Consider the following 23,591-nt stretch of genomic DNA (forward strand, 5'->3'; position numbering starts at 1 on the left):
ATTATGGGAGACAGACAGATATTATATAATGATAAAAGAATTATTCTGCTAGGAAGACATAATGATCCTAAATGTGTACACACCAAACAGCAAAGTATCAAAACACATGAAGCAAAAACCGAGAGAACTAAAGGGAAACATAGACACATCCACCTGATACATGGGAGACTTCCACACCCCATGCTCAGCAATAGATACAACCACTAGTCACAATCAACAAAAATGAAGGACTCAACAATACTTTGTTGATTAACAGGTTCTACATGACATTTAGGGAACACTCCATCCAATGACAACAGATTACACATTCATTTCAAGGGCCCATAGAACATACATCAAGATAAACCATGTCTTGGTTCCTAAAACACACCTCAACAAATTGAAAAGCATTGAAATCACACAGAATATGTTCTTTAGTCACAATGTTCTTTAATCAGAGTAGAAATCAACAGAAAGAAACCAGGAAAATCTCCACATACTTGAAAATTAAGCAACACACTTTTAAACAATCCACAGGTCAAAGAGGAAGTCCCAAAGGAAATTTAAAAAAATGCTTTTAGCTGAATGAAAATGAGAACACAACTTACAAAAGTGTGGGGCGCACAGCTAACGCATTGCTGAGAGGGAAGCCTATAGCACTAACTGTGTACATTAGAAAAGTGGAAAGCTCTCAAATTAATATGTAAGATTAATCAATAATCTAAGCTTTACCTCAAGAACCTAGGAAAAGAAAAGCAAAATAAATGCAAGGCAGTAGAAGATAAGGAATGATAAAGATGCGGAATCAATGAAATTGAAAACAGGAAAACGATAGAGAAAAATCAATGAGACAAAAAGCTGGTTCTTTGAAAAAATCAGCAAACTTTACCTATAGCAAGCCTAAAAAGAAATAGAGAAGACACCAATTACCAAGATCAGAAATGAAACAGAGATCTATCACTTACAGACCTGGCAGACATCAAAAAGGCTAATAAAGGAATATTATGAAAAACCTTATATGCACAAATTTGACAACGTAAGTGAAATGGACCAATTCCTTCCAAAGCACAAGCTACCAAAATAGACTACTTGAATGCCCCTGTCACTACTAAGGAAATTGAATTCATAATTTTAAAACTTTCTCCCACAAAACACCAGACCCAGATGGTTCCATTGAAGAATTCTACTAAACATTAAAGAATTAATACCAACTCTACACATCCTCTTACAGAAAATAAAGAGGATGGGACTTTCCAACTCATTTTATAAAATAAGTATTGCCCTGATATGAAAACCAGACAGAAAGAGTATAAGAAAGAAAACTAGAGACCAAAACTCATCATGGATAAAGGTACAAAAACCCTTAAGAAATTATTAGCAAATGGGATGCCTGGGTAGATCAGTCAGTTAGCATGTGACACTTGATTTCAGTTCAGGTCATGATCTCAGGGTCCTGGGATCCAGCCCTGTGTTGGGCTTCTTGCTCAGTGGGAAGTCTGCTTGTCTCTCTCCCCCTCTGCCCCTGCCCAGCTCATTCTCTCTCTCTCTCTCTATCAAATAAGTAAATAAATTTTTTAAAAAAGAAACTATCAGCAAACCACAACTTTTATAATATGAAATATATAACCCAAATCACCCTAGCACTATTAAGGAGATGAATTTGTAGTTTAAAACCTCTCAAAAGAGAAAGCTCCACACCTCGGCCGTTTCACAGGAAATTTTTACCAGATATTTTAAAAATGGGTACCACTTTTCATAATCTCTTTCAGAAAACAGAAAGGACACGAAAACTTCACAATTCATTTCATGACTCTGATACTAAAGCCAGACAAACACAGTACAAAAAAGAAAACATGAAACCATTATCTTTTATGAACTTAAATTTAAAAACAAATCAACCAGACATTAGCACATAAAATCTGGGACTACCTAAAAAGAATAATAGATAATGACCAAGTGGGGTTTATAGTGGGATTGCAAGGTTGGTTCATCATCTGGAAATTAATCCATGTTATCCACAACATTAACAGGCTGAAAAAGTAAAAGCACATAATCATATCAATTGACGCAGAAAAAACATTTGACAGTTTCAACACCCATTCATTATTTTTAAAACCTCATTTTTCATAAAATTAGAAACAGAACTTCCTCAATGTGATAAAGCATCTACAAAAACTCTACAGCTAGCATTATACTTAATGGTCAAAGACTGAGTGTTCTTCTTCTAAGATCAGAAGCAAGGCAAGAGGAGAGCCTGGGTGGCTCGGTTGAGTGTCTGACTCTCAGTTTCAGCTCTGGTCCTGATTGGTCATGATCTCAGTGTCTTGGAATTGAGCTCTGCATTGGGCTCTGTGCTCAGCAGGGAGTCTTCTTCTTCCCTTCCTTCTGCCCCTTCCCCAACTTGTGTGTGCTCTCTCTCTCTCTCAAATAAGTAGATAAAATCTTTTTTTAAAGAAAAAAGACAATGTCTTGTCACCACGGTTATTCAACAAAATACTTATAGTTGTAGCTGGTGTAATAAGGCAAGAAAATAAAAGTCATAGAGGTCAGGAAGGAGGAACTACATCTGTCCCTATCTGCAGATGACAAGACAGTCTACATGGAAAATCCCAAAACAGTTGACAAAGTAGATCCTAGAACTAACAAATGAGTTCAGCAAGGCTACAGGACATAAAGTCAACACACAAAACCAATCACATTTTCATATACTAACAACAAACATTTAGAAACTGAAATTAAAAATACAATACCATACTGGCGTAAGGATAGATGTTTAGATTAATGACATAGAAGTGAGGGTCAATAAATAAATCTTCCATTTATGTTCAATTCATTTTTGACAAGAGTGCCAAGACAAAGCAACAGTGTTTTCAACAAATGGTGATATGACCACTGGATATTCATAACCAAAAGAATGATGTTGACTCCTTTTTCACTATATACAAAAATTAACTCCAAATGGAAGCCAGAACTAAATGTAGAAGCAAAAACTACCAAACTCTTATCAAACATAGCAGTAAATCTTTGTGACCTTGAGTTAGACAAGAGTTTCTCAGATATGGCATCGAAAGCATGTGTTTAAAAAACTGATAAATTAAATTTCATAAAATTGAAACCTGTGTGCTACAAATAATACCATCAAGAAAAAAGGGACACCTGCGTGCCTCAGTCGGTTGAGCATCTGACTTCAGCTCATGGCATAATCTCAGGGTCCTGGGACTGAGGCCAGTGTCAGGTTTCCCACTCAGTGAGGAGTCTGCTTGTCCCTTTCCCTCTGCCCTTTCCCTGCTTGTGCTCTGTCTCTCTCAAATAAATAGATAAAATCTTTTTTAAAAAATACTATCAGGGGGGCGCCTGGGTGGCTCAGTGGGTTAAGCCGCTGCCTTCGGCTCAGATCGTGATCTCAGGGTCCTGGGATCGAGCCCCGCATCGGGATCTCTGCTCAGCAGGGAGCCTGCTTCCTCCTCTCTCTCTCTCTGCCTTCCTCTCTGCCTACTTGTGATCTCTCTCTGTCGAATAAATAAATAAAATCTTAAAAAAAATACCATCAGGAAAGTGGAAAAATGACCCAGAGAATGGGAAAAAATATTTGTAATTCATAAATCCGATAAGGGTTTAGTATCCAGAATACATAAAGAAAACTGAAAACTCGACAATAGTAAGACAAATAACCCAACTTAAAATTGGGCAAGGTATCCAAATAAACATTTCACCAAGAAGATATACAAATGGCCAACAAACACAAAGATGCTCAACATCAGTGGCTATAATCAAAAAGACAGAAAATAACAGATGTCTGTGAAGATGTGGAAAAAAACTGGAACCCTTTTATGTTGTAGGGGAGATAGTGAAACTGTGCGACTACTTGTGAAGTGTTCTGTCAGTTCCTCAAAATCTTAAACACGCAGTTACCATATGACCCAGAAATTCCACTTGTAGGTACAGACCTGAGAGAAATGAAAGCTACATCTATATAAAAACTTGCACAACATTATTCAGAACAGGAAAAAAGGTGAAAACAACCCAAATTGCTACCAACTGGTGAACAGATAAACAGACTATGGTATATCCATACAACTGAATATTAGTTGCCAATAAAAAAGGAATGAAGCACTAACACAAGCTTGAACATGGATGAAACTTGAAAATATTATGTTAAGGGAAAGAAGTCAGTCACAAAAGGCTGCCTATTACACACCACCATTTATAGGAATGTCCAGAAGAGACAAATCCATAGGGCCTGAAAGAAGACTAATAGTTACCAGGGGCTAAGGGTGAAGGGGAACGGGGAGTGGCTGCTAATGGGTGTGTGGTTTCTTTTTGGGGTAAAAAATATTCTGAAATTAGAAATGGGTGATGGTTGCACAGCTCTGTGAATATATGAGAAAAACCACACACTCCAAATGAATTTTATGGTATGTGAATTATACCCAAAAAAGCCCATGTTTTAAAAAACACAGTACCATTTATTTACAATCGTGCCAAAGGAAATGCAATACTTAGACACTAAAATCTAAGACAATATGCATAGAATCTGTATCTAGAAAATTACAAAACACTTATGAAAGAAATAAAGAGCCCAATAAATGAAGAGACTGACTGTGTTTATTGATTAGAAGACACAACACAGTAAACATTTCAACTCAAACTGATCTATGGTTTTAATGCAATTCCTATCAAAATCCCAGCAAGGCATTTTGCAGACACGGACATGCTTATAATAAAATTTACATGGAAGCTTCGGGTACTAGAATAAAACAATTTTGAAAAATAAGAGTAAAATGGAAGGAGTAACTCGACCTGGTATTAAAGTTTATTAGGGTAGCAACATTAATTGGGACTGTGTGACATTGACCAAGGGATAGGCACATAGATCAACAGAGCCAAAACAGACCTACACAAAGTCCCACTCATTTTTTGACAAAGGTATGAAAGTAATTCAGTGGAGGAGGGAGAGCCTTTTCAAAAAATGGTGCTAGAGCCTGTGGCTCAGGTCATAATTTCAGGGTCCTGGGATCGAGCCCCACCTCCAGCTGCTCAGTAAGGAACTTGCTTCTCCCTCTCTCCCGCCCTGCTCGTGCTTTCTCTCTTTACCTCTCTGTCTCAGATAAATAAATAAAATCTTTTAAAAATAGATCACAGTCTTAAATGTAAAACACGTAACCATGCAACTATTCAATAGGAGAAAATCTTTGGGATGTAGAGCTTGATAAGAGTTCTTAGACTCAACAACAAAAGCATGTTCCATAAAATAATCCTTTCGTGAAAGAATCTGTTAAGAGGATGAAAAGACTAACTATAGACAGGAAGAACATATTTTCAAATTACATACTGGATAATGGACAAGTATGTAAACAGAACTCTCAAAACTCAATGGTAAAACAAAACAAAACAAAAATCCCACAAATAATCCAATTAGAATGTGGGCCCAAGTCATGAACGGACATTTCACTGAAGAGATCATATGATAAGATCATATGATTATATGTACTTATATGATAAGTACATTCAAGAAGTGTCATTAAGCATTAGGGAAATGCAAAGTAAAACAACATCGAGAGAGAGCACACTCTACATCGGTCAGAAAGGACTCCCCCACACACTGCACTACACCACCACCAGAATTATGCTGCTTGGAAAAAGCCCATCTCTGAGTTTACACTGTTTAACTACATTTTTATGACATCCTTCCAGTGAAAAAATCACAAAAGTGGAGAGCGAGTGAGTGGTTGCCGTGAGTTTGGGACTTGGGGTGGGGCGGTTGGTTGCAAAATGGCAACACGGAGGATCTTCGAGGTGGTGGTGGAGATCACATGAATCCACACTTTTGACAAAACTGCTTTGAATTAAATACATATGCTTGGAGGTAAATAACAGTATGTAAAATCGGTAAAGTCCAAATATAGTGGATGCCCGTGTCCTGGTTATAATATTGAACTACAGTGATACACAATGTTACTGCTGGGGGAAACTTGGTGAAGGGTATATGGAATCTCTGTTGCATCACTTCCTAAAACTACATGTGAGCCTACAATTATCTCAAAATAAAAAGTTTTAAAAGTCATAATATATATGGTTTGTCTTTGCAAAGACAGATGTTTAAAAAACTGGGGTTGTGATAATTGAGTCACCATTTGAAAATGGGCAGAGATCCAAACCATATAACCAGCCACAAGGATAAACTCCTAATGGATTAGAAATCTAAATGTAAAACCCGAAAGCCTTCAAACAGTAGAAGAAAACTGGGTGAATTCCTCTTTAACCTGGGTGTGAGGAGAGGCTTTCTAACTGTGACTCCAATCCAGTTGTGATAAAAGAAAGGGCTGATATTTGACTATGTAAAAACGCTTTTGGTGGGGGCCTGGCTGGCTCAGTCTGTGGGATGTGCAGCAATTCTTGATCTTGGGGTTGTGAGTTTTAGCCCTATGTTGAGCATAAAGATGACTTAAAAATTAAATCTTTTTTAAAGCGCTTTTGCATGGCAAAGAAAAATAAACACCAGCAGGAAACACCAAATTGGGAGAAATTACAACATTTATCACAGGTTAAAAAACTAATAGCCTTAATATAAAAACTCTTAAAATTGAGGATAAAAGACCAAAAACTCAGTAGAGGAAGGGAGGAAAGACATAAAAAGATAACACACACACACACACACACACACACACACACACGCACACACCCCAAAAAGTCTCTGGAGCATATGAAAAGATGCTCCAAGTTACTCATAATTAGAAAAATGCTAATTAAAATTCCTGAGATACCATTTCTCACCTATCAGATTTACAAAAATTAAAAAGTATAGCAAACATTTTGTTGGCAAGGTTTTAGGAAAAAGGACCTTCTCACACATTACTGAGAGGAATGCAAATTGGTACAAACCTTTCAAGAGGGGAATTTGGAAATACCAATAGGTGTTTACTTTTTGACACACCCATTCCACTTCTAGGAATCTACCCTGAACACATACCTTTGGCAAAATGAAAATACATATGCACCAGGTTGCTCACTGCCGCGCTGTAATTGCAAAATACTGGAAACAACCCAAAGCTCATACATAGGAAGGGCTGAATCATGTACGGGACCTCCGCGCTGCTGTTTTCAGCAGCTGTAATCAAAGAATGAGAAAGAGCTCTAGGAAATAAGAAGAGGTGACCACTAGGATGTACCATCCCATAAAAAAGTGAAGCTCAAAAAATGATCTACTCTTCATATAAAAAAAAATACACAGACGTCTGCTCATTTGTGCAAAAAGAAACATGGGAAAACAAAAGAGATTGGTTACTTAGTGGAGATGAATGGAGCAAGGTGGGAAGAATAGAAGTAACGGGAGGTGTTGCTTTCTCTACAGTTTTAACTTACAGAATTATGTTATTTTTCACGTGCTCAAAAAAAGAATTAAAATTAGCAAATATGGGGAAACAAAAACCCCCAAAAGTATCTAAACAGAAATAAGTCAACTGAACCGCACTCAAATGACCACCCCGGGGGCAGGGGGATGGAAGGCTAGCCCAGGTCATTTTTCAACACTGTCTTTGGGTGTTATAACCTCAAGCAAAAGACAAAGAGAATTCTAAACAAATATCGTAGTCTAGTTACACAGATACGAGTTAGCAATTATGAAACTACCTTCTGTATATTCTAGGATTTAGTAAATGAGTAAATACATTATGGATAGTAGTAGGTAGATTTCTCACTGTCATAAAAGGGAAATACAAATATGGCCGGAGAAAGAATGAACTTTGCTATTGGATTAGACTTTAGAGGTATCAGTGTGAATTCATGGATTTTAGATAGACAGGAGACAGACAGGTAGGTGGGTACATAGAGAAATTATCACAATAATAGAAATTAATAAAATGAAAAACAGATGAAAGTTAAGTAATTATTTTCCTACCTTTGTGGACTGAGAAGTTCTATTAGCAATGACACTCTTGTAGAAATGAGCATATATCTAGTACCCGGATCTTGGTTTCTAGTTATCATTCTCCACCAAAAGAAACTAAGGCTCCTTGGAAAAGTAGATGATTTTTAGGGCAGAGGCAGAAAACAAACAAGATAAGCCCGGAACACTTTGCTATGCCAGAAACTAAGGCTGTGTTCAGAGAATGATTAGGGACATGTCAAAAAGACTTGAGAGCTGGCATAAAGGGTTAGGTTCCCACTGACCAAATCTGGGAAAATTTGAGCATTGAAATAAATAATAATAGTAAAGGATTATAACTCATTGAATAAAAAAAAATAATCCATGAGGTTACCTGATATAAATGAATCTACAAGTAAATAAATGAGGAGGGAAGGAAAGCTCTCTCTTATAGTAGACAGCCAAAAAATACATAGAGAAGGGATGATGAAATTAGAAATTCATTATTTGCCAACCAGCATAATAAAGTTGCCTCAGGCAAGGATCATCACTGGATACTAAATTAGTGAGTGAAAGTTTTTAGAGTAACAAGCTATTAACATTTCTTCAAATATATCCCCATAAGATAATTACAACAGAAAAACTAGCACCTTGGCTGTGGAGAAACCTGGCACATACCACATTAACCAAGTGATCAAGGTTAACATCGGCAGTAATGAGACATCTAGTTACCACAGACCTTGCGATCTGAGGGACGGACCAGGGCCCAGGATCGCTTCTCTAGCGTTCCTGCCGCAGGTGCAGAGCCTGAATCTAATCACATGGAAACATCAGACAAACCCAAAACGAGGGGTATTCTGCAAAACAATTGGCCTATACGTTTCACAAATATCAATGCTACCACACACAAAAACAGATTGAAGAATCATTACAGATTAAAGGAGACTAAAGGAGCAGGATGACCAAATGCACCAGTTCAGAAACCTGAACTTTCTTTTGCTATAAAACACATTACTGGGACAATCAGCGAGATCTGAATAAGGTCTTTGGATTAGACTGGAAACAATGTTAACTTCCTGATTTTGATCAACATCCTGTGCTTGTATAAGAGGTTACCTCTGTTTTTAGGAAATATACATTCACTTACTTTGGAATGGGAGCATCATGTTTGCAGTTTATTCTCACACAATTCAGAAAAATAAATAGTGTGTGCATGTGTGTGGGGGAGAGGGAGTGGATAAAACAAAGAAAATGTAGTAAAATGTCAAAATTTAGGGAACAAAGTGAAAGGTATTCAGCAATCATTTGTATTATTTTTTGCAACTTTTCTTGAATGTGAATTCATGTCAGTCTAAAACGTTAAAGAAAAAAAGCTTAGATGCGATCAATGAACCCCCAGGATGAACAGACTAGAGGCCTGAGCACCAACTATTAGGAAATGCTCCCAGTTGATGGGAGCATTCCCATGAAGCAACAGGGCAGGGGTCTCTAGGTGTATGAGGGCATTCAGGGAATGGTTGCTCTCATTTCGATAAATTTCAGGTCAACACTGGAGCCTTCTTCAGACAAAAGACCTGTTGCCAGTGGTCTGCAGAGCCCTGCTCAGTGTGGCTGACACCAGTTGGTTCACTGGACTCCATATGGCCAGCCCACAAGGCAGAAAAGCTGAGAACCAAAACTCTTTTCAGGTAGAGTTGTTTTGGAGAATGGATGGATGGCTGGGTGGGTAGATGGATGGACGGACAGATGGACGGACAAATGGATGGATGGATGGGTGGATGTGTAGATAGAGAGTTAAGATACGGCTGTTGAGCACTTGTAATGTGGTCAGTCTGAATTGACATGTGCTGTGAGTGCAAACCGCATGCTGGAATGTGGACTTTCCATGATAAAAAAAAAAATGGACAAATATGTCAGTAATTGTTAAGTTGATCACTTGTTGAAATAATATTTTAGACAGTTGGGGTTAAATGAGATATATTCAAATTAATTCCACCCGATTTTTAACTTTTTCAATGTACTTATTAGACAACACTGGCCTAGTGGATTCATGGTTCTGCAAGTTTTTGTTCAAATCTCACCTTCTTGGCAAGATCCTTGTTGCCCACACCATTTAGAAGGACACCCTTCCCAGTCACTCCCTTGCTCCCTTCCTTGACTGATTTTGCTGCAAATCACTTATCACCTCAGACATACAGTATTTTTTCCTTATAAATCTTGTCTTCCTTCAGTCTCCCCCACTGGATGACCTTCCATGAGCATTTCTGGTCTGCTCCGTTCGCTCTTGTATCATCACCCTGACAAATCATTAATTTGCTTAAGTTCTTCACCATGGGTACTCAGTAGCCTTTCACATTGTAACATCTAACATAGCTGCCTATCCTTCCTTCCTTCCGCCCATCAGTCAGTCTGTCCATCCATTCGTCTATCCATCCTGTCCACCTGTCCACCTTTCGCAGCCCAAGCTTGAATCAAATTTTCAGAATGACTTTTGACCTATTCCTGAATCAGTCACCCAAGTTCCAGTCTTGAATTACTTTGGGGTCCTGTCCCACACGGACCCCTGACTTGCCCGAGTTGGAAAGGAGAAGCCGGCTAATGTGCCCCACCACCTGTGAGGGCCCACAGTAGAGAGAGGGGCGTGGACACTGTCCCCCCTTCCCCACTCCCTTTTAGGAGCCAAAGCGCCTAACAAATCCCAGTGAAGGGCTGGAGATAGATACATTTTTCCAAATGTATCCCCAAAGCAGACAGCCATCAGGAACTATGCAGGCAAAGAAGCATATTTGTTTGTTTGTTTGTTTGTTTGTTTGTTTGTTTCAGGAGAGAAGAGAGAGCACAAGCAGGGGCAGAGGCAGAGGGAGATGCGGGCTCCCTGCTGAGTGCGGAGCCCACTGCGAGGCTCGATCCCAGGACTCTGAGATCATGACCTGAGCTCAAGGCAGCCACTCAACTGACTGAGCCACCCAGGTGTCCCAAGAAGGACACATATTTAAAAAGTGTTAGTCCATTTCAGTTCTCTTGGACTCCATGTTTCCCTTCCTCTTCCAGTGATGCAGGCAACCACTGAGTTTTACCTCCAGAAAGGATTTAAAGGTCATATACTCCACTGGTCCAGTCACAGTCTTTAAATACAGTAATTCGACCCCAGAAGAAAAAAATTTCAGAAAGCCCTCTATTCTTCTCAGCCCTTCATTGGAGTCATGGGGACCAGAGGGCCCAGAGAGGGTAGGGCACTTGCCCAAGGTCACACAGCAAGGTAGCAGAGCTGGGCCTGGCACCCAGGCTGCCTCCTCCCAGACACTGGTCCTGTTTCAGGACAGGGGTGGGGATGTGGCTAGGCTCAGATAAGAGGTGCTTGGGCTACAACCGAGGAAAGCAGTCTCAGATCTGGTGGCTGTGTGGGGATAAGCTGGGCAGATTTTGTAGATGCTCCGTGAGCTAAAAGGGGCCAAACACAGACCCTTTCCTCTATTGTGGACCCTCACCGGTAGTGGGGCACATTGGGCTGCTTCTCCTCTCCAATCTGGACAGGTCAGGGGTCAGTATAAACCTGGAGCCCAAAGTAACTTTCAAAACAAACAAACAAACAAACAAACAATAAGCAAACATGCCAAGTACTGTGGGTGCAAGCAGTTGAGAAACTTCCAGCTTCTTCTAGAGGAGACAAGCTGTTGCTCACTGCAAAACCAAGGGTGGGGTAGTTTGGGTTTTTTTCATAATGAAAACGAGCAAATATGAAGTCAAACCTAAAACAGCCCATATGCTTAAATTAAAATAATTCCAAATAACATGTCTCCAAAGTCCACATCCCAACACCCCTTATCCCAGTATATTTTTTAAATCTGTTTTATCTTAAATTAGGCATTAGTACTAACAGAATTAAATATTTACTTTAGCTGGGAACAACTCTTTGTTATCGGAGGGTAAAGATGGGGGGCAAAAATCCTTTTAGATAAGCTACCATTTGACAGCTAGAAATCAAAATCACCCTATTTTCCCTTCTGCTGCCCACAAGCTGGAGGCTCAATGATGCTTCTGTAAGAGTCTGTGAACCGGCGACACAAACAGCTCCAGGGTGGGCTGGGAGTGGGAAGGCCTGAGTCCTGGACTAGTTCAGCCCCAGCATCCTCATGTGTAAAACCAGGGGTCTCTAAGGGAACTTCCACTTTTCCCTTTCTTTGGTCCTACATAAACACATACCAATTGCTTTTATCTTTACCCGAACTTCCAGAACTCTTCTTGGCTATATAACAGTCGTCGCCCCCACCTACCAACCTAACACAAACCCCCCACATTGTCAAGTCTCTGGTCGTTTCAAAAAAAGCAAATGATGATTTATCATTTTCAAACATTTTAAGTAACTTAAGAGTTTAATTCGCAACTCATAGCACTGTGGGATGTTATGGCTGGAGGAGCCCTTCAGATTTCCCCTAGTCAAGTCCTTCATTGTACAGATGGGGAGACTGAGGCTCAGAGCTAGATTCCCCCGCGCCCCCCCCCCCCCCAGTGGATGTTCTACCCACTACAGCACAAAGAATCCCTCCCAGACTCAAAGCTGGTCCCAAACAGTGACTCTTCCAAAGGGTAAGATTAACTCTCAGGATCTCCAAGCTCACGTTGATTACTGGACGACGCCTCCAACTGCTGGAGGGCAGCGACTTTCCACTAACTTGCTCTCCTCTCCCTCCAGAAGAGTCATAAAGCAGAGGCCCAGACACTCCAGCAAGGGACAGAGCGGGCGCCGCTCTACATAAGGACCCAAAACTGAATACTCATCTTCACCATGACCCTGACTTACCCAGCCCTGGCAAATCTGGCTTTCTTTAGCAAAAGAAAAAAGGATGGGGGGGCCTGGGGGGCGAATACCTCAATCTGTATGCAAACCAGTTCAAAGCAAACCAGCAGTCATCTCTTCATAAAGGAGAGGGAAAGCCCGAGCTCCTAGCAACATACTCCCTTCCCAGAGGTTCTACCTTGAATGTGGGGGGATGGGCATAACCAGATCAGCAATTGTGAGTCACCACACAGGGGACATCCTTTGAGGGTTCAAATGGCTTCCCACACCTGCTCTCCATGTTCTCCGCTGGCTTTCAGGACCTGAGCACTCATTAGGCCCAGGTTAATCGGATGATAGGGTGGTCTTTAAGAGAGGTAAAAAGCCCTTACTGTAAGGGGCTGCGCACAGCCCCACTCAGAGCCTCAGTTTCCCCCTCTGTGATTTATGAGCCCTTCTGGCCTTGCTACGAGAAGCCTTTCCACATTTACAGGGTTGGACAGGGATGGTGGGGGAGGTTCTCTGAATCGCACCCAGCAAATGCCCCACCCCTCCTCCGGAGTTTTCTCTCCAAAGAGACCATGACGCCCCCCATCTCCCAGGAAGGGCCCCGGCCAGACATACGGGCAGGTCCACCACCCAGTTTTCACAAGGAGCTGGTCAGACCTTTTCAGTGATTTAGGGGGAGTCAAAGACCCACTTTTCCCTCCTGATGCCAGGTGTGACAGTGGAAATGTAGGAGCCCCAACCAAACCAGTGGCCCTCTCAGACCACATTTACTAACTTCCGTGGCAGGCAGACAGGGAACCTCCTCCAGGGCCTTGGGCCAGACGCACACTGCCTGGCCCCACTCAGGAGCTGCAGAAGGCTGGACAAGCAGGATCTCTAAGCAGGCAAATCCTGCAGAGTGTCTAGATCCCAGAAACACTGCATGACCTTCCAAGCCAGGAATTCTCTCATGCTAGTTTTCTTGGGTGTAACTCACACAACGATCAAGAGAAGGAACAAGAGGACTTTTGGTGTCAAAGGAGACCTGCTTTTCTTTTGTTACATTTCTCAGGCCACATGAGAAGGCAAAACGGAGAGTGGCCAGTGACCCTAAAGAGAGGAACCCCTGAGTGTGTCCTGAGCCTGATGTCTGCAAGACCATGTTACCAACACTTGCACTTTGGAATCCCCCATGATGCTATTACGCTGGGTGGGACTGGCCTTCTCATACGCCCATCTGCCACCCAAGGACCCTGTAGCTCAGGTAGGGGCAGGGACTTGCCGAAAATCCCGCGGCTGGTCCATGACCTTTGCCGGAAGGCAAAGCTCTTTGTTCCTCCCACCACATCACAGTGTCTCTACACCCGCGAGGTGACCAGGGATGGCCGTGCAATCTGCACAGCCGAAGGCACTACACTGAGGCGTTCTTAGCCTGTCTCAAAGAATCCCTGAGGGAACCACGAATGGGCTTCCAGAAAGGTCTATGAGCTCCTGAAATTAGATGCAGCGTTGCATATTCTTGTGTGGTGGTCTGAGAAGACCCACAACTTTCATTAGATTCCGAAAGAAGGCTGTGACCCAAGAAAGGCAAGGACTGTCCCTGCTCCAGAGAGACAGGAATTATCTTTGTCATGATTTGGGGCTCAGGAGATGAGCTGGAGTTGGCCTCCCTGGGGGCCTCAGGAGAGCCGTGGCAGCGAGGTGGTCCTAGCTCTTCTCCAACCTCATGATCAGAATGAGCTTTAGGCATGGCATGGTGCCACTTGCTGAGGAGGCTATCCAAAAGGACCTCCCTAAACACTGAACACCTCCTACTGGCATCCTAAAAAGAGATGCTCTCCAAGACATGGCAACCCTTACATCCCGTAATTCAAGTTGGAGGTTCCAGCTTCTCCCGAGGAAGGGAATCACCCCGAGACATACAGGGCTGAGGAGGGCGCCCTTGCAGGTAAGGGGGAGGGTTGTGAGGGGCAGGGGCAGGCCCAGGAGCCAGGAAGGGCGAGGTGCGGGCACTGGACCCAAACTTGTTCTGCTCAGGACTTTGCAAAAAGCCAGCCCACAGACATGACTGAAAAGGTCGGAAAGCCTGGCCCCAGTCATGTGGGGGGCAAGGGCTTCAGACCCAGCCCTTTCTACCTGGGTACCACCTTCCCGAAAGGGTGTGGTGAGGATGGGAGAGACGTCAGCTTCTAGTTCTCTACTTCCGGGGTGACATGTGATGTAGAAGGCAAAGTGCCCCACAGGAAAAGTCCGGCTGACCTGGTCAGCCTCCGCTGTGGACTCAAAAACACGACTGGGCACCGGCAGCAAAGGACGCTTTGAGAGCCTCCAGCCCTGGGTCCGAGAAGCCAGCCATCCTGGCTGTCCCAGGGAGGGGAACAGCCTCTGGCTCCCACACCCACTGCGGCTGTTCGGCTGTTTGGCGAGAGAGGACGGAGAGTGTTGTAGGGCTGCCAAAGGGCAGTCCCTCGGGAGGGATGCACGGAGGAGAGAGAGAGAAGTCTGCTGGGAGGCTCCTGTTGCGGGAGCGGGGGGTGAGCCCTGGGGAATAGACCTGGGGGAGACTCCAGCTTGACCTCACCTGGGCTATGGGCGCAGCGCCCGCCGCCCCGCCTCCGAGAGCGGCAGGGCAGGGCCCCGTCCCCCTCCAGGGCGACTCAAGGGGCCAAGGCCAGGTGGCAGGAGGGGTGGCAGGAGGGCCCTGACACTCCTCCACAGTGTCAGGGCTGTGGCAGCCATTGAGCCGCTAATGCTCTTTACCCCACAGCTGGGGCATCCCTAGAAACAACCGGATTGCTCACTTTCATTCAAACAGCAGCGTGATTGTTCTAGCACCAAGTGTGTCAGATCTGACTCCATCATATCCCCCAAATTAATTTTCGAGCGGTGGCGAAATGAAATGGCATACTTCCTTGAGCTTTTGTTACAACATGTTCGTGCAGCAAACTGAGAAGCAAATGTAGTAATTAGAGGTTAAATTAATCCTTGACAGACAAGCAGCTTAGAAACACTGTGGCCTCCTCCCCGAACCCAGCGTCACGCATGCCAGTCCCTCACGTGACGCTGGCAGGCGCGCCACAACTACTGTTCCACTTAAAACTCCAAGGTCGGCGCTGCAACTTCCAGAGGCGGATACTAACACAGAGATCTCATTAGGAGCAAAACCCAAACAATCCCCCAAACAGCCAACAGAGCCCACCCAGCCGAGCCCTCCAAGGGGCTGGCTGCCCGACTCTTGACTCTCCATCAGCAACTTAAAAACAAGAGGAGACACACTCCTTTCTGAGGCTCTGAGGCCCGGGCACCCCACTGCCCCTTAACTTACAACCTGCCCTCTTGGCTCCCTGCGACTTGGAACTCGGATTGTAATCCGCCCCTGCGCCTTCCTAACAGGGCTCCTAAGCAGCGCGCACCACGTTCCCCCCACCACCACATTCGCTCTCCCTCAAAAGGAGAGTCCTGCGCGCCCACAGCAGATGCGCGAAGGGGGTGTTCTGGACTCAGATGGTTGAGGGAGAGTCAGGGTCCCCTCAGTAAAGTCAGGCCTCTCTCCTCTCTGGGCCTCACTCTCCTCTTCTGTAAAGTCACAGGACTCTACTCTCCTAGCTAGAACATTGTGCATCCTTTACTGTAGGAGTCTGGAACCATGTGCAGGCACTGTAGGCAACAGACTAATGGGGCCACATAAAGCAAGGCAGAGCAGATTCCAAGCCCGCCCCTCTGTGTCACCGAGCCTCTGAAAGAAGCTTGGGGTGGGGGGCTCAGGTTCAAACACTGGGCAAAATAAGAAAGTAGGTGCCATTCACGAGCTCACGCCCCATGGCATCCAGTGGCCTTCTCTCGAGTCGGCAAAAATGTGTCCCTATGGCCCAGTGTCCAGGTACTCGCACAGGCGGAGGGAAGGAGGAATGACAAGGGCCAGCTGGCCAGGCCTCCTTCTCGTCTGATGGAACCCCATGGTCAGCCCCATCCTCCTCTGGGCCTCATGGACAAGTTCTCAGGGTTCAGAAAACAGCATTGCCCAAACCCCCACTTAATGGTTATTTACTGGGCAGAGCGGGAAGTGGGGCACACTGGGAGGGGAAGGCAGCTGGGCCCCCCACCCTGAGGAAATCTCCAGGCTGGGACCCAGGCTGTAGAGAAAGGGGCACTGCCCGTCCCCGGAGTCGGAAGGCAGCAGCCAGAGCAGGACTGTGCTGCTGTGGGTGGGCGGAGGAGCCCACCCTCATCTGGGCCAGGGAGGGAAGGGGAATCTGAAGCTGGGGTTCCTGAGAGGCCCCGAGGAACTCTTCTGGGCAAGGAAAGTTCTCACAGACTTCGCAAAAGGCTTTTTCCTTCTGGTGTCCCTTAGACCCTGTCTCTGGAAGCTTCTACTCTGGGGAGTCCAGGGTCAGCAAAGCCCCTCACTATGCCTCACCCTGGGAGATCTTTGGAGGCTGCGACGAATGTGATTGCTTTGGAAAATCTGAACAGGTCAGATTTTAAGGGTGGACTTGGGGCCCAAAGGAAATCAGGGAGGCCCTGTGGACAGGGAGGAAAAAGAAAGCACCAGCGGGGGGGGGGGGGGGGAAGGACACCCGACTTCTGAGCTCAGAAGCCCCAGGCTGCTCATTTGGAAGCAGGACACCACTGCGACCACGGGCCCATGGTGTTCGCACGTAAAGACCATGTCAATGTAACACAAGCGACCGGCCCTCCCCTCCATGGGACCCCTGGTCCACCCGCCAGCGGCTCTGTGGGAATTCTTCTTCCTTTGCCACAGTTGCAACCAAACAAGGACAGGAGTGACAACAGCAACAAGTAATAAGCCTTGCCAGACAACCCCACTGGGTTCAAGTAGGTTCAGGAAGCTTCCCTACTCAGGACCTGAAGATGTTTCAGGACTCAATGTCTGCAAAATCAGACTGCTTCCAAGTGAGCTTCGAGAGGCTTCTTTCCTACCGTACAGCTGACTGATGCTGCCTAGGTTACCCTGGGTGTCGGCGCTGGAAGGGGGGTGATGGGAAGCAGTTTATTGTGCTGGTGCGTGGTAACGGGCTCCCGCTTCCCGCCATCCACCTCCCTCCCCGGCCACATCTGTCTGCTCCAACAAACACTCAGCCTTTTCTGCTTGGATAAGGAGATTTTCTAGTTACATCCATTATATGTGTATCAACATTTATGGCAGCAAGATAATTGCCAAAGAGCTCAGAGGATAAAAGGTCCTCCTTCATCACGCTCGCATCCCCCCCCCATGTTTAAAAAAAATCAATATTAAAATCAAGCAAGAATTCTTGCAGGGCTGCTGCGTCCTCAAAGTTGGAAATGTGATTTTTAGAAAACACCCAGCTGGACCCCCGACGAAAAGAAAAGGTTTGACAGTGAGTTCAGAGCCCCACCTCCAGCGGGGCCCGCGTGTGTAGACGGAAGTCCTTTTTGTCCTTGAAACCTTTGCTAAATACCCGCAAAGCAGCAAATCTGCTGTTAAATGAGTCCTTTGGAAACATGGCAGTCTAATTTCAAAGAGTTTAGATCCCGTTATCTGAAAACCGACCCACTGACTAGGAGGCCTGCAGTCAATAGGCCCTGAGATCCCCAGATTATGGGTACTGGACAAGAAGCCCTCCAGGATGCCTCACAGCCTCCACCATCTCTGTTTCTGGGGAGAAGTTCACACCCGCAAAAGACACAAAGAGAGGGAGCGCTTCCCATTTTTCTACTGTTCTCGTTGGCTCTCTGCCAGTCTTTCCTCCTCCCTCTTCTTGCCGCCCCTCAGAATCTCAGCCCCATTTCTTCGTATGTGCAGCCGTTTTCCCCAAAGGTGTTTTACTTTCACAGAAAATGACTCTTTCATTTACAAATCGCAGTGTGTTAGAGCTGGGAGGGACTCGCAGGTCAGGAAGGAGGGCGGGGAGGGGGGGTAAGAGGAGCAAGGAGGGGATGGACTTGCCCAAGATCACTCAGCTACTTAGGGGGGAAAGTATTCTAGAACACAAGTTTCCCAGCTCCTAGGCTAATTATCCTTCCAATGTACTGCTGCAGGAAAAAAAAAAAAAAAATGAAAATCAGACTCTTTAAAAAGAAAAAAAAAAAAAAAAGGAAAGATTAACTGCATAGAGGAAGCCCCTCTAAAGAAGGAGTGTAGTCCGACTGTTGTCAGAACCACTGGTCTAAGATCCGTTTCTGCCCATTTCATAACCCTGAACAGCCACTAAGTTTCCTAGATGATCTAATAACAGGTGCATTTTAAGCCTTTGGGTGATTTGCTTAAAATGGGAAAAAATTAAACATGCTGGCCGGGCTTGAAAAATAAATCCCTTTCCATATTGAAAAGGATGGACAAGAGTAGATCTCCTACCTGAAGATGCAGTGAACACGGAGGCCCCACCCCCACCCCAGCAACAGGCTATTTCCTGGTTGAGTTTAAAAATTCAATGACGTTCCTGTTTCAACCCACACATCTGTGTCACTGTCAGCGTCAGTGGCAGGAAAACAGACGAAGTCACCCTTTGCTAATGATTTCCTAACATGGAATTTCCTTGTATCTCCTGAAGCCTTTCTTCTTCTAAAGCCAAACTGTTTTTCCTCCTCTCAAACACATTGTACTGAAGGAAAACTGAAAATGGTCATGGCCGGAAGGGATGATTTCTGAGGAGATCTTATAAGGAAGAGCTGCAGATCTTTGTGATATTTTTAATATGTGTGTGTTGGGGGTGGGGGAGAAGAGCTGCTAGTTCTTCTAAAGCCAATAGGAACAAAACAGAGAGATTTCCTCCTAGGCATCTGGAAATATCTCAGCCCCTCTCCTGCCTCCTTCTTCCCAAGTTCCACTTGGAGCAACATTCTTGTATCAGTATTAAAGGGAACATCCGCACTGTCCTACTGTCGGTTGGCAAGGGGAGCACAGGGAGAGAAGCCAAGTCAGCACCCAGAGTAGGGACAGGCGAGGGGAGAACCACCAAAACAGAAAACAATGTAGAAGCCCTTCTCCTTTCTCCTCTGGAGAATATTCTATTTAATATGCAAACTGGTCATCAAGAGAAAAGAGGGATGTTACTTTAAGGCAAAGAAGCTGATTAGCTGCTCCGGCTGGCAGCAAACAGCTGGTCTGTCCGGCAGGTTCAAGGCCATTTCTGCTACTCTCTTATGGAGGCACCATATGTTCCATCTCGCACATCAGCAGCTTTATTTTCCAATGATCTTGCTCCAGAAGGGAAGCACAAAAGGGGGAGGAGAAGGTAGAACCTGTGGTTTACCATTTGAGTACTTCCTTGTGGTTTTAGATGCAGTTGGGATGGGGGGGTCCGGGACATTAACGCTTCACCTTCGGTTCTAAACACCAGAGACCAAATGTTTGACCAATACGGTCCACTAACCTCCAGAGATTCGAGTGGAGTGGATTAGGGGAAATAAATTCAAAAAGGCACAAATAATATCCCGCCCGAGATTAAAGGGGAAGGGGGAGGCAGGCGGCGAGAGAGAGGGAGGAATTCGACTTCACTCTTTGGACCCCGCCCACTTCTCCCTATTTGTCACTTTTTCTTATTGTCAGTATTCCTTGTCCCAACAGAACAAAACTTTAGGAGAGAGGCGGACAGCTTTGGGTGGGTAGAGGCGGAGGCGGGGCAGGCCGACAGAATGGCGAAAGGTTACTTCTAACAGGTTTAACATTCCTCAGTGCAAGTCCGTGTTCCCCGTAAGTTTGGCGGGGCGGGGAGAGAGCAGGTGTAGGGGATGGGGCCCGCTAAATCCTCAGTCCAACTAATGCCAGCCGCCCACGCGTGGTGGGCACCCCCAACTGTCCGGCACTGGGTCCGTGCGGAGGCGACACACCCACGCACGGTCCCCACGGCCCGTCTAGGCTGCACGAACCTCCGAGGTGGCGGTTCCGACTCCCTCCCTGCCTCCAGACAAAGTGGGACCGCGGGGCGTTCGAGTCCCGGTGTGTGTCGTGGTGGGTGGGGGGAGAGGGTGGCTGGCAGGAGGGCGAAGGAAGGAGTGAGTGTAGCCGCAGGGTGGCGAAAGCCTCACAGTCACTGCCGTCGTCTCAGCCACCCGCGAGCGCGACGGCCGCCGGGAGCGGTGAGGTGAAGGACCCGGGCTGCAAAGCGAAACCGAGGAAAGGGCGCCCCCTATGCCCGCGTCCGGCGAGCGCAGCCGCGAGCTGCGTCTGCCCTTCCCGCGGAGCGTGCTCGGCCTCTGGCCTCCGCGTCCTCCCGCTCGCCGCGCCGCCGGCCAGGCCGTCCCGGCCGCTGGAGCCCCGGCTGTCCGCTTCGGACAGGCGGGGCGCGCCATGGGCGCCAGGAGCCAGGGGCTCCCCACGCCTTCTGGGGTTCCTGGGGAAGGTTTCCGAAACACAACCCCCTCCCCCACCGCCTCCACTTGCCCTCCTGTCCCACTCGCCTGCCGCCAGGGAAACAAAGGGGCTTTTTATAAAGCGGATTGTTGGCGGCTGCGGCGGCGGGGGTAGGAGGGAGGGGGGATCTATAAAGACAAGAAGAGGTGGGGTGGGGGGAGAAGCTGCGCGGCCTCCGGGAGCCCCAAGCGGCCGGGCGGCTGGGAAGCCCCCGCGGGTGCGCGGCCCACCCCGCCCGGCCCGTGGGCACTCGGGCGGCGGCCCGCGCCTGCCAAGGGTTGGGCTGCGCCGCTGCGATGCTGCCCGCCGGCTCGCCGCAGCCCGGGAACACGAGTGCTCGGGCCGCGGGGCCGGGGCGGTGGGGACCGCACAATTCCCACGGGGGTCTCCCCTGGGAGACCTGGGCCCTCTTCCCCGCCAACTCTTTCGAAATTGCTTAGGCTCAGGGAGACTTTGCGTCTTTGTTCCAGCGCGGCCGCCTCTCCTTCGATCGGCTCGCTCGCCCTCGCAGACAATGTCCCGGAGCCGGGCTCGGTCGGCTACCCGCAAACGACATGTTGGCTGTAGAGACGGCACCCCGGGGGGATTCCTTCTGCTGCCAAACAACGACGACAAGCCACCCCAGCAAGTGGAGTCCCTTCTTCCCACGTCCCCCAGCCACCCTGCACTCCCTCCCGCTCACACACTCACACCCACACTCGGGGCGCCCGGCTCAGCCGCACGGAGCTGCGGGAGTGCGGTGGGGCTAAGCCCCCGGCCCGAGGTGCGTCAGTCTGCTCGGGTTCCGACGACTTCAGGGCAGTTTTCTGGCAAGCTAATTCTATTAGTGTCTGCTCAGTCCGCATTTAACCACCGATCAAAATCAGACGGTCCGGCCAGCTTTCCAAGTGGCTTCGGACACACTGCATCGGGACAGAGCCTCACGGAGCCAACTGGCCCAGAAAAGTATTTGGCGGCGCTCCGGGGGGCTTCCCGCCCGCCCTTGCCGGCGCCGGGCGCCGGGCTCTGCCGACGCCCCGAGGCCTGGGAGCTAGGAGCGCGGGGGCGCCGGGAGCTCCGGGCAGGAGCCCAGTGGGGGCTGCCTTGAGCCGCCAGCTCTGTTCGGGGCTGCTCTCCAGAGGAGGATTTGGCAGGGGAGGGAGCGCCAGGCAGCGGGCTCGGCGCACGCACACTCCACACTCCCGCTCAGTGGCGGCAAACCGGCTTGGGGTGTATGTGGGGGGTGGGGGTTGAAATCCTGTGCCCAGCGCCCACTGACGACTGGCCCAGGCTCAGGGAGCTGGCATGCGATGGGAGCATCGCCGGTGGCATCCGGGCCGCCAGCAGCCAGGGGGGCACCGGAACGGAGTGGGAGCCTCCCGGTGAGCCGGGAGCAGCCCGTGTGGCTCGCGCCCCTCTGCCTTCCGCAACAGACCCCCCCCCCCCGCCCCCGGTACTTAACTGCCCCCGCTGGGTTCCAGACACCCGATGGGCGCCAGGGAACAGGCAGAGGCCGAAGTCCTGGGCGATGGGAGCTGCGCCCAGGCCGGCCCGGCCAGTTTGAGAGGGGGGCTGGCCGCGCGGAGCGCCAGGTGGGCTGTGTGCTTGGAGCAAACTTTGGGGTCCCCCAGCTCCTCCGCGACGGGAACCACAAGTGGGGGCCACAAATGCACCCCGGAGCCCCCAGAGCAGCCGGACCTCCCGCTCCCGCCCTCAGTCTTACCGTGCTGCGGAGCTCCCTGGCGGTGGCGGGGGCAGTGCCCGAGGGGCGGGCGGCCGCCGGCGCAGGCAGCCTGGCCTCGGGCACTCGCTGAGCGGCCCGGCCCGGTTGCAGATCACCCCCTGGCTAGCGGCCGGTGCCCCCGCGCCCGCCCGCCGCGGGCTGCTTCAGCTAGCGGCCAAGTTCATGCCGGCGGCGCTGCAGTGGCGGCCTCAATCTGCTCGCTCCATTCCCACCGCCCGGCTCCGCGCCGCGCGCCCGGAAGGTGGAGTTTCGGGGGTTTAAGTTACTGATAGGCATTTCTCACTGCTGTGTCACTCGGGGAGGAGGAGACACGCACGCCGCACACTCACACACCCTCACACTCACGGCGACGAGCGGCTCCGGCCTTAAAGGGGAAGCCGCGCTGCCCCGCCCGCGACCCCGCCAGACCTGAGCCCCCGAAACGCCGAGTTTCCAGGCGGGTTGGGGCTGGGGGCGGCGGAAGCGCGGCGACCACCCAAGGGGCCTCCCCGGCCCTCCTGCCACTCTTTGAAAGGGAAGACGGCCGCAGGATGGCTTCGCTGCGGTCGCCCCGTTTCTCCAGCGCACTGGAGCCAGGGCAACTGGGGAGTGCGGAAGGGAAGGAAGGGCCACGGTCTCACTTACCTCGGTGGCTCCGCACGCAGCGGGAGGCGATGGGTGCCCTCGGCGGCAGGTGGCCCGTCTAGACGGTGCGCTGGTGGGGAGGAGCGACAGCGGGGTGACCGAGGGCTCCTGGGCACAGGCTGATGGAGCTCGCCCGAGGGCAGCAGGCGGAGCCCCGCGCGCTTGGGAAATCCGCACGCGGCAGGTAGCCTTCCCGCGTCTGGGCAGAGCAGGCTGCTGAGCCGTGCGCGTCCCTGACAGACGGAGAGCGATCCGGGGAGAGCGGGAGAGCCAGCACTCATCAGCGACAGGGCGAGACAGC

General features: G+C 48.3%; 1 protein-coding gene across 3 annotated transcripts in view; it reads right to left on the minus strand.

Annotated features, from left to right (window-relative positions):
• Window positions 1-22,912, minus strand: part of MAMLD1 (mastermind like domain containing 1) — a 107,434-nt gene extending 84,522 nt beyond the window's left edge. For all 3 annotated transcript variants that reach the window (XM_059384556.1, XM_059384555.1, XM_059384557.1), the window contains exon 1: window positions 22,646-22,912. The gene's annotated coding sequence lies outside the window, so the exon portion shown is untranslated. The remainder of the gene's footprint in view (window positions 1-22,645) is intronic.
• Window positions 22,913-23,591: the final 679 nt, after the last annotated feature.

This window comes from Mustela nigripes, chromosome X, assembly GCF_022355385.1.
Source record: "Mustela nigripes isolate SB6536 chromosome X, MUSNIG.SB6536, whole genome shotgun sequence".
Classification (NCBI taxonomy): domain Eukaryota; kingdom Metazoa; phylum Chordata; class Mammalia; order Carnivora; family Mustelidae; genus Mustela; species Mustela nigripes.